Genomic DNA, 10,385 nt, shown 5'->3' on the forward strand with positions numbered 1-10,385 from the left:
CCAGGATGGGCAAGATGCTGCTGCTGGTGCTGAGCGAGCCCCTGGAGGAGGCCAGCCCGTGATCCAGCCCTCCTGGGGCTATCCTGCTGGTGGCAGGCTGGCCAGAGAGCAGCTCTGCAGAGAAGGACCTTTGGGTGCCAGAGGACAAGCAGCTGAGCAGGAGCCATCGATGCACCCTCATGGCAAAGGCCAACGGCCCCCTGGGCTGCATTAGGAAAAGCATCGCTGGCTGATGGGGGGAGGTGACCCTTCCCCTCCTCTCAGCACTGCTGAGGCCACATCTGGAGTGCCGTGTCCAGGGCTGGGCTTCCCAGAGCAAGGGAGTTGTTGACCTACTAAAGTCCTGCAAAAGGCCACCAAGCTTCTTGAAGGGACTGGAACATGGCTCCCAGGAAGACAGGGTGAGAGATCTACAACTGTTCAGTGTGGAGAAGAAAAGGCTCTGAGAGTCTTATTAATGTATGCAGCATTCCATGTGAACCAAGGTAACGCTTTTTGAACTGAGGATGTTCAACCACTGCAGGTAGTTGCCAAGAGTGGTTATGGAAAGTCCACCCCTTGACATATTCCAAACCTACCGAGCCAAGGCCTTGTACAACCGGCTTGAGCTGGCTGCACGTTTTAAACTAATTGGTTCTTGAAGCTAAGCCTTGCATACTAGGCAGTCCCTGATTGGTGGTTAACTACCATCAATTAACCACAAGGTGTTACCTTTCCTTGGCGCCAAGCTTGGTGCCATCCGTCTCCCACTCCCCTGTGCTCTGTAAACATGCCTCATCATGTTAATTGTTGTCTAGACAAGCTCGAGCACATTCCCCTCAGCTAACTGATTGCCACGCATGGTCCTAGTTTCCAGACCGCTCCTGCATCTCCCCCTTCCTGTTGCACAAAAGAACCCCTGAAACAGAGCAAAAACATGGCACAAGTAATAGAACAAATAAAAAACCAACTAAGACATATTATCAATGTCAAAATAACCCACTGTCTTTGTTCCGTACAGTTTTACACTTTCCCCTTTTTGTTTTTGAACAGCTAGTACCAGGTTTGCCATGTTCTGCGGGGCGCTGGATAACATGACAGCAACCAAGGCAATAGCAAACAAACAATACTGCCAATTGAGTGAATGGATGCCAAAAAAAGGCTGAAATTTTCTCAGATTTTGTTAACATGTTGCTGCAATGGGGCGCCTAAAATCCACGCAGCGCATACCATCAAAATCCTCACAGCCATGTCCCTGAACAAACAACAAAAAGCAGCGGCAATTTTGACTCACATTCTTAACTGCCTACCAAACAAGGTGATTTAACTCTTTAATGCTTTCCCTGCTGTTACTCTGGATAAGAGAAGAACCGCTGCGACACGTTCCCATCATAGCCTCCTACTGCATTAGCATCTACAGAAAGACAATTATCGACAAAGTGTAAACAATATCAGCTTCTTTTGGATTAACATTATACATAGACGGACGGGCACACCATACAAGAACTGGTTCAGTCAAAAAGTTCGAAACATCGCATGCCTTCTCTGAACATACCTCTGGGGTCATTCCCCTCATTCCCTCTCTTTTTTTATGCAAAGAGAAACACTTTTACCAAAACAGAGAAGCCCCTATTTACATCTCTGAGCCCGGACACAAACCACAGCTGTATGCGCCACCAGGCTCAGGGCAGAAATCATTCAGCAGTTACATAGCTGTATATCACTACAAGCATGCAGACACCTATTTATCACTAGATAACCGTGTTTATCTTTCCTACTCTCCTTCACAATACCCAGCTGTTCCCTCATCTCTTGTTAGGTCAAATATTCTCCAGCTTCCTCTCCTACATCTCTCTTCAGACATTATCCTCCTCTTTTTTGCTTGTTAATTCCAAAGAGGCAAAGGTTGTGTGTAGCTGGGTGACCATGACCTGATTTATGTTACAATCAACTAAACACTGAATACAGGAAAAAAAAAAGGTATGGGAGACATAAGGCAAACATCAATAAGGTGGTTAAAGATAATTATAATAAATCCTGTAATACTTTTGAGTCATGGCCCAAAGTTTCCCAGCCGTGAGAAGAGACCAACGGCATCCCACCACTGGCTCTGCTGCAGATCTTTGTTTTAAGGCTTTTGAGTTTTGTATACTTTTGTAAATTAATTCACAGTGGTCACTCAGATTCACGTAACACATCCTACCAAAGTCTTCACACTTGTGTCCCTGTGCTAATAATAAAAATCAATAGCAACTCGGTTCTGTAGCAACATATGATGGACAGAATCAACATCTGTTAATACGCCAGAAAAAAAAATTAGTATTTGTAGTATTACTTTGTTTAGCAAGCTAGCAGCCTAATTTACTAAGCAAGTTAAGAGTGTGTACTATTCTTACAGAAGAGATTAGAGAAGCAAAAATGTGTTATGCTGCATTCCAGAACTCAGCCTGAGAATTACAGTCTGCTGTGAGTTCTGCGTTACAATCATTTGACGCATGTTGGGGTTGCGATTGTGAAAGTTGCCCGTTTACAATTTTCATTGACATTATCACAGCTAGTTGTTTTAAAAGCAACCCTTGAGCTTCCTGAAGTTCGACTTGTTGCAAAATATTCTGAAGCCAATCAATCAAGTTAGTATTAAAGTTAGTGACTCTCTAGGACCCTGCAAGACTGTGGCAAGACTCCCGCACCCTGACTGCTTTAATAGCCATCTCATTCATTTGCAGACAGTCGTCCCTGGCATACCTTGCCTGAGTCACAGAATCGGCACAGTTAATTGCTCCAGCCAACTGCTCATAGTTAACAGCAATTCCCCGATTAAGGTTTTCAGTCAAGGCCACTACACATAGCTCACAAAAATCAAATAACCACATCATATACGGTATCAGTTAGTACCATACAAAGCAGTAACTTCCAATCATGCCGTGTGAGTGTATAAGGCTCTGCCATCACTTCAAGAAGGGACATAGCAAATGCATTATAAATCCTCCCTTCCCGCACTGCTTTGCTTAACCCTTTAACAGCCTCGTATTGCACAGGCTGCCACTCTGCAGGTTGATTTGTCTGACAAAATACTGAACATGCCCTAGCAACTCCCCAAACCCATCACTGAACTGATTCCCACTTGCATTCCTGCCACCAATCCCTCACACTCCCTTTCACCCTCCCCAAAAATACAATCAATGCATCAGGAGAGACGAGGGGGTGGGGAAAAGGTCTAGCTCTTTTCCAGATCTATAGGACCTGGATCAAAAGGTTTATCAGTGTCAATGACATCATTGTCCGAGTTGTCCTGTTCCCGTGCTTGGTCCTGTGTTGTGAGGGTCGCTGCAATCAGTGACAGAAGCTTTGGGGGCAGAGGAGGTGTGGACAGAATCGCCATCGCTGACGGTGTCTTGAGAAGAGTCACGCTGTCGGTGGAATTTACAGCTTCCTCTGGTTTAGCACCGCTAGTAGAATTAGTCCACACTTGGCAAAGAGTAGTCAGAATTTGCCACCAAGATGTTAAATGCATTCCCGACACGGAGTTCCCCTCCGCGGCAGCATCATACAATTGGCTGCTGTATGTACACACTTTCATTCTTTCAAAGTCTCTAAAGTTTCTTGGCTGCTCACCTGTCTCGATGAATACAGGTGTTATCCTCGGGGTTTAGGTTGTCCGCCTGGTCCAGCCAGCAAGACGATCGTTCAGCCAAGACATCTCCTCCAGAACGCAGCCCTCTTCCACGAGCTGGCTTTTTGTACCGACCAGTTCCATCCTTATTGTTCCAAGGCTTGGGAACACCACCATAGGGGTCACCATTTGAGGAGACTGAGGCACGGACTGCCAGATCTGACTAGAAGACCCTTTATGAGTCCATATACGTCTCTTTCTGGGGACGAAGCCTGATTCCCCGTTACGGATTTCCCACAGCTCACCTCTCACCTCTGGATGGATTTCAGGCCTGCTCCTGCTTCCTTTCAGCAGATCATTCAAAGTTCTGTGGGATTCGCTGCATGTCGCTCAGATAGGCGATTCGAGAGCCCTTCACGTTAGATCCTTAAACGCATCACGTCGGGGTCACCAATTTGCGGCGAATGAAGAGACAGGACGCAGCTTGATGCAAGCAAATGTCAATTTATTGTACAGAAGCACGCGTTTTTATACACTTTCAGAAGCTGCGCGTTTTAAACTAATTGGTTCTTGAAGCTAAGCCTTGCATACTAGGCAATCCCTGATTGGTGGTTAACTACCAGCAATTAACCGCAAGGTGTTACCTTTCCTTGGCGCCAAGCTTGGCGCCATCCGTCTCCCACTCCCCTGTGCTCTGCAAACATGCCTCATCATGTTAATTGTTGTCTAGACAAGCTCGAGCACATTCCCCTCAGCTAACTGATTGCCGCGCATGGTCCTAGTTTCCAGACCGCTCCTGCAGCTGGCCGTGCCTCTCCTAGCGGGTTTCCCTGGGTGATCTCCAGAGGTCCCTTCCAATGTCAACGTTCTCTGTCATTCTCTGAGTTTCAAGGACACAAGCAAGACAGAATGAAATGAACAATGCATACCCTTGACCGCAAAGATAGCAGGGTCTATGGAGAGGACCCACGCTGGAGCAGGGCAGAAGTGTGACGAGGAAGGAGCAGCAGCGGTTTCCTGTGCCATCAACCCTCTTCAACATCCCCCCTACACCTCTCAGGGTGTGCTTGTGTAGGTGAGTTGGGATCAATGGAGTAATTTAGCCCTGGGAGAAACTGGGGAATGGTCTTCAATGTTTTAGTCATTGTTTCTCACAATCAACATCTTGTTTTAATTGGCAATGAATGAAATTGATCTTTGGCAAGACAACACATCTTTGGCTATGACAGGGATCAGTAAGTAGTCTCTCTGCCTGTACCTTGACTCAGGAGCATCACTGGTTTATTTTCTCCCTTTGTCCTGTTGAGTCAGGGGAGCAGATGAAGAGCTGGGTGGCTGGCTGGGTGCTGGCCATGGTTAACCCTCCACAGGACCACATCAGGACTGCTGAGCCCACAGTGGGGCTCCCCCGCACAAGAAAGACCCTGCCAGACTGGAGCAAGTCCTGCAGAAGCCAGAAGGATGGTTGGGACCTGGATCATGTTATGGACAAGGAGAGGCTGAGAAACTGGGGTTTATTTGAGATAACATCGAGAGTGAAAGACTGGACCCAGGCCAGTTGGTGGGATCTCCGTCAGTGGTTTACTTCACTATTTCTCAAAGCAAAGCCGTGAGGACATGATCTATTTGGAGATGTCTGACCACAGCCTTGGCTGAGTGGCCAACTGTGGCAAGAGCTATGGGACTTGTGTGTAACCAGTGACAGGAGGAAAGTGGCTCCATTTACATTTAGAGTTGCAATGGAGTTGGGTATCACTGAGCCACTAAGGATGACAGAGCTGACCATGCAGCAAATGTTCCTCGTAGCGACTGGGGTGTACAACAAGCAAAGGAAACGACTGATGCTTAGGACATCTTGGGGCACCTGGGGCAGCTTCCCCTGGGTATCCAGGGAACATGGCACTGAGCAGAGCCCTGTGTCCCACCCGATTACTGCCTTGCTTCCTTCACCGTGACCCAAGGATTTGCACCAGGACACCCTGCCGTGTGCCCCCACCCTGTTATTTGCCCCAACTTTGCACACTCACACAGCTGAGCTCTACACTGGTGCTTTACTCTCTGGGGAACTTGATAGATATCTTCACTACACAAGCCCCTTAAATTACAGAGATGTGACACAGGAGTCCAGCTGCACCATCCTGGATGCAAACGTACAAAAGCCTCTGGGTCAGGCAGGCTGGGTTCATGCTATTGAGGAAGTGGAGTGCATGCAAACATTCTAGGAGAAACACAATTGTGACGTTAAAAGTGCTAAATGCACAGGATGTTCCAGAGATGACCTGCAAATGCCTTGTGAGGAGATACAGGCAGTTCAGTGCTGCTGAGAGACACCTGACTGCATCAGCTTCTTCAGTGCGTCCTTCAGCTCCTGGTTCCTCATGCTGTAGATGAGGGGGTTCACTGCTGGAGGCACCACCGAGTACAGGACTGCCACCACCAGGTCCAGGGATGGGGAGGAGGTGGAGGGGGGTTTCAGGTGGGCAAACATGCCAGTGCTGAGAAAGGGAGATCACGGCCAGGTGAGGGAGGCACGTGGAAAAGGCTTTGTGCCGTCCCTGCTCAGAGGGGATCCTCAGCACAGCCCTGAAGATCTGCATGTAAGACAGAAAAATAAAAACAAAACAGCCAAATAATAAAGAAGCACCAGCCACAATTAGCCCCACTTCCCTGAGGTAGGTGTGTGAGCAGGAGAGCTTGAGGATCTGTGGGATTTCACAGAAGACCTGTCCCAGGGCATTGCCTTGGCAGAGCGGCAGTGACAGTGTATTGGCCGTGTGCAGCGCAGCATTGAGAAACCCACTGGCCCAGGCAGCTGCTGCCATGTGGACACAAGCTCTGCTGCCCAGCAGGGTCCCGTAGTGCAGGGGCTGGCAGATGGCCACGTAGCGGTCATAGGCCATGACGGTGAGGAGAGAACACTCTGCTGAAAGGAAAAAGACAATCAGGAAGAGCTGTGCAGCACATCCTGAGTAGGAGATGTCCCTGGTGTCCCAGAGGGAGTTGGCCATGGCTTTGGGGAGAGTGGTGGAGATGGAGCCCAGGTCGATGAGAGAGAGGTTGAGTAGGAAGAAGTACATGGGGGTTTGCAGGTGGTGGTCGCAGACTATGGTGGTGATGATGAGGCCATTGGCCATGAGGGCAGCCAGGTAGATGCCCAGGGAGAGCCAGAAGTGCAAGAGCTGCAGCTCCCACGTGTCTGCCAATGCCAGGAGGAGGAACTGGGAGATGGAGCTGCTGTTGGACATCTGCTGCCTCTGGGCATGGGAACCTGCTCAAGGAGGAAAAGTAGTGACAAGTCAGGCAATTCTTCTGTTAAGGCAAGTGAAAGCTGTTTCTCCTAGATGCACCCCCCGTGCCCCATGCCTCCCCTCTGCCGCTCCTAGGAGAGCTCCCTTCCGAGCCGTGGCTGGAGCTGTGCTGAGTGCTGGCCGAGTGTGCTGTGAGGAGCAGGGGCTGTGCCCGCTGGCTGCCCAGCAGTGAGCCCTGCTCTGCAGCAGGGGCTTCATGGGAACCGTGGGGGCAGGGGCCAGTCCTGGCCTTGCACTGGCTCAGCCCAAACTGCTCCCAGCGCAGAAGGGCCTGTCAGCATCGGCTCTGCCCAGGCTGAGCAACGGCCATGGCCAGAGTCAGGTCAGGAGGGCTTTGTGCTGTGCTCAGGGAGAGCAGAGTGAGTGCTGAGAGGCAAGGCCACTGTCTGTGCCTTAGGGCAGAGGCAGGGACTCTGCTCTCTCCATCCCTCTCCTTCCCAGCTGCCCGGCAATTGCTCCTTTCTTAGATGGAGAGTGATCACACTGCCATGTTACCCTGACAAGCAGCCAGGCACTGCTGAGAGCAGAGGGATCCACTGCAGAGAACAGAATGCCTCATCCCTTACCGAAGGCTCAGCACCACACTGCTATCCAAGGACACCCAGGGCTCACTGTGTGCCCTGGCAGGCACATACATCTTGGGTGGACACCCGAAGTAGGTGGTCAAGTGTCTTGACCATGGCAAGTTCTTGCAGGAGAGTCAGCTCCTTCCCCGGCCTCACAGACTGCATTGCCCACAGCATCACAGGTTTGGGGAAAGCTGGGACACCTCCTTGCCGAGGACATGTCTGCACAGGAGGACCCACAAGGTCTGCGCCTGAGCCGGCAGCTGAAACCCCTCTTGCCAGAGAGCCTGTCTGCAATGCCAATAGCATCTGAGCAAGGCCAGGAGAGAGACAAAGGGACACTCGGGAACTCCTTCCCCTTTCCCAGCCCGGCACACCACCTCCCACACAGCAGCAGTGCAGGGCAGTCACCCTCAGGCTGTGCTCAGCGAGAAATGGCACCGTGGCAGCAGGAGAGATGCACTTCATCCCTTCTGCTGCTCTGCTGGACCAGGAGCTGTTGAAACACATGGAACCAACGGTCTAAAGGCTGTGCTGGGTGGGAGAGGAGAGCAGAGGTGTGTTGCTCAGGGAAGGCACCTGCACGGCAGACCATGGCCAGGAGGTGCCCCTATCTGCCCTGCATCAGGGTCCCCCTCAGCATCTCCCCCCCTCCCTGCCCAGGGCTCTGCTGCCTGCAGCTGTCCCTGCCGGCAGCTCTTTCTCTGGCCCCAGGGCTCTTCCCTGCCAGCGCTCACAGAGCCCAGCTCAGCCCCTCTGTGCTTTTGATTGTGTCCTTGACAATGGACATCCCGTGATGCAGGGACACTTTGAAAATCATTGGTCTGTTTCTCTATTGCCTCACCACAGGGGTGACTTTCAACAGTGCTGGCTAACTGGGGAGGTCCAAGAAGGCTGAATGTTAGTCAAGTGCTGCCCACCTACAAGAAGGGTAGGAGGGAGGTTCGGGATAACCAGGAGGTCAGGACCAGCCAGCATGGATGTATGAAAGGCAGGTCCTGCGTGAGGAATCTGATCTCCTGCTGGGACAAAATGACCTGCCTAGTGGATGAGGGAAAGGCTGTGGATGCTGTCTACCTGGACCTTAGGAAAGCCTTTTGGCTGCATCTCCCACTGCATTCTCCTGGAGAAACTGGCTGCTCATGGCTTCGGTGGGTGTTCTCCACGCTGGTGTTGAGCTGGCTGGACAGCCAGGCCCCAAGAGGGGGAGTAAATGGAGTGAATTCAGGTGACAACAGCCCATAAGGAGTGGTGTTCCCCAGGGCTCAGTGTTGGGGCCAGTCCTGCTTCAGAACTTTATTAATGATCTGGCTTGAGTGCACCCTCAGTGAGTTTGCATACAACACCAAATTGAGTGGCAGTGTTGATCTCCATGAGGGCAGTAAACCTCTGCAGAGGGATCTGCACTGGTTGGATCATTTGGATGAGTCCAGTTGTATGAAGTTCAACCAGGAGAAGTGCCAGTTCTGTACGTGGGTCACAACAGCCCCCCACAACGCTACAGGCTTGGGCCAGAGTGGCTGGAAGGCAGCCTGGTGGGGAAGTACCCTGAGGGTGCAGGTTGACAGATGGTTGAGCATGAGCCAGCAGTGTGCCCGGGTGGCCAAGAAGGCCCATATCATCGTGTCTGCTATCAGAAACAGTGTGGCCAGCAGGACCAGGGCAGTGATGGACCCCCTGTACTCGGCACTGCTGAAGCCACACCTTGAACACTGTGTTTCCATTTTGGGCCGCTCACTTCAACAGTAATGTTGAGGTGGTTTAGTATGTCCAGAGAAGGGCAACAAAGGTGGTGAAGGGTCTGGAGCCCTGCACTGTTGAAGAGCACCTGAGGGGACTTAGGTCGTACAGTGTGGAGAAGAGGAACCACAGGGGGGATCTTTCTGCCTGAAAGGATGTTGTAGACTTGAAAGGTTGGGTTGTAGACCTGAAAGGTGGGGTAGGTCTCTTCTCCCAGGTAAGAAGTGACAGAACAAGAGGAATATGCCTCAATTTACACCAAGAGAGCTTTAGATGGGATATGAGGAAAAACATCTTCACTGCAAGGACGGTCAGGCATTGGAACAGGCTGCCCAGGGAGCTGGTGGAATCACCAGCCCTGGAGGTGTTTCAAAAGTACATAGATGCAGTGCTTCGGGACATGATTTAGTGATGGGATTGGCCGTCCTGTGGTAACGGTTGGATTTGATTCTCTTTAAGGTCTTTTTCAACCTAAATGATTCTCTGTTCCTATGCCTCTATGATATTGCAAGCCTAGCTAGACCAGTTACTGAGCAAGTTGCTCTAGCTGACCCTGCCTCAGTTGGAGGGCTGGATTCGATGATCTCCAGCGGTCAGTCCAACCTGGAAAAAAAAGCCATATATATGAAAGATCATATATCATGTGTATGTCAACACAACTACGGAAGTTCATGTGAAGAATGTTTCTCCACTCAAATGGCTTGTGGGAAATGCACTTGAAAAATCTGAAAGAAACAAGGCTGCTTTTCTGTGGCCAGGTCATGGGTTAGAATGAGGGTGACAGAGGGGTGTGTTATGAGGAGGACAGCTGATTCTCAGGAACTCCTCATGCAGGAGGACATGCCTGGCTGTGAAGGGGCCTGTGAGGTCAGTTCTGTCTCTGGAGGTGACAGGCCGGCAACAGGAACATGGCTGGGAAAGTCCTTCTGCCAAGCTACAGCATAGGACCTCTCCAGGAAAAGGGCTGGGGTACAGGCTGTCATGTCCATTTTGCCTGTGGACATGAGAGGACAGCAGCAGGCATGTGGCTTGGTCACGTCTCTGGGAGAAGCTGAAAGGCCAGCAGCAGCCATGTGGTTTAGAAGACCATGTGGAGGTGACTTCACTTTTTTGAGGGGAAAGACCACCAAAAATAGCTATTGAGTTAGGTTCCCTACTTGGAGGGCAGTTCCTGAGGTG

Source organism: Falco biarmicus, chromosome 19 (assembly GCF_023638135.1).
Source record: "Falco biarmicus isolate bFalBia1 chromosome 19, bFalBia1.pri, whole genome shotgun sequence".
Taxonomy (NCBI): domain Eukaryota; kingdom Metazoa; phylum Chordata; class Aves; order Falconiformes; family Falconidae; genus Falco; species Falco biarmicus.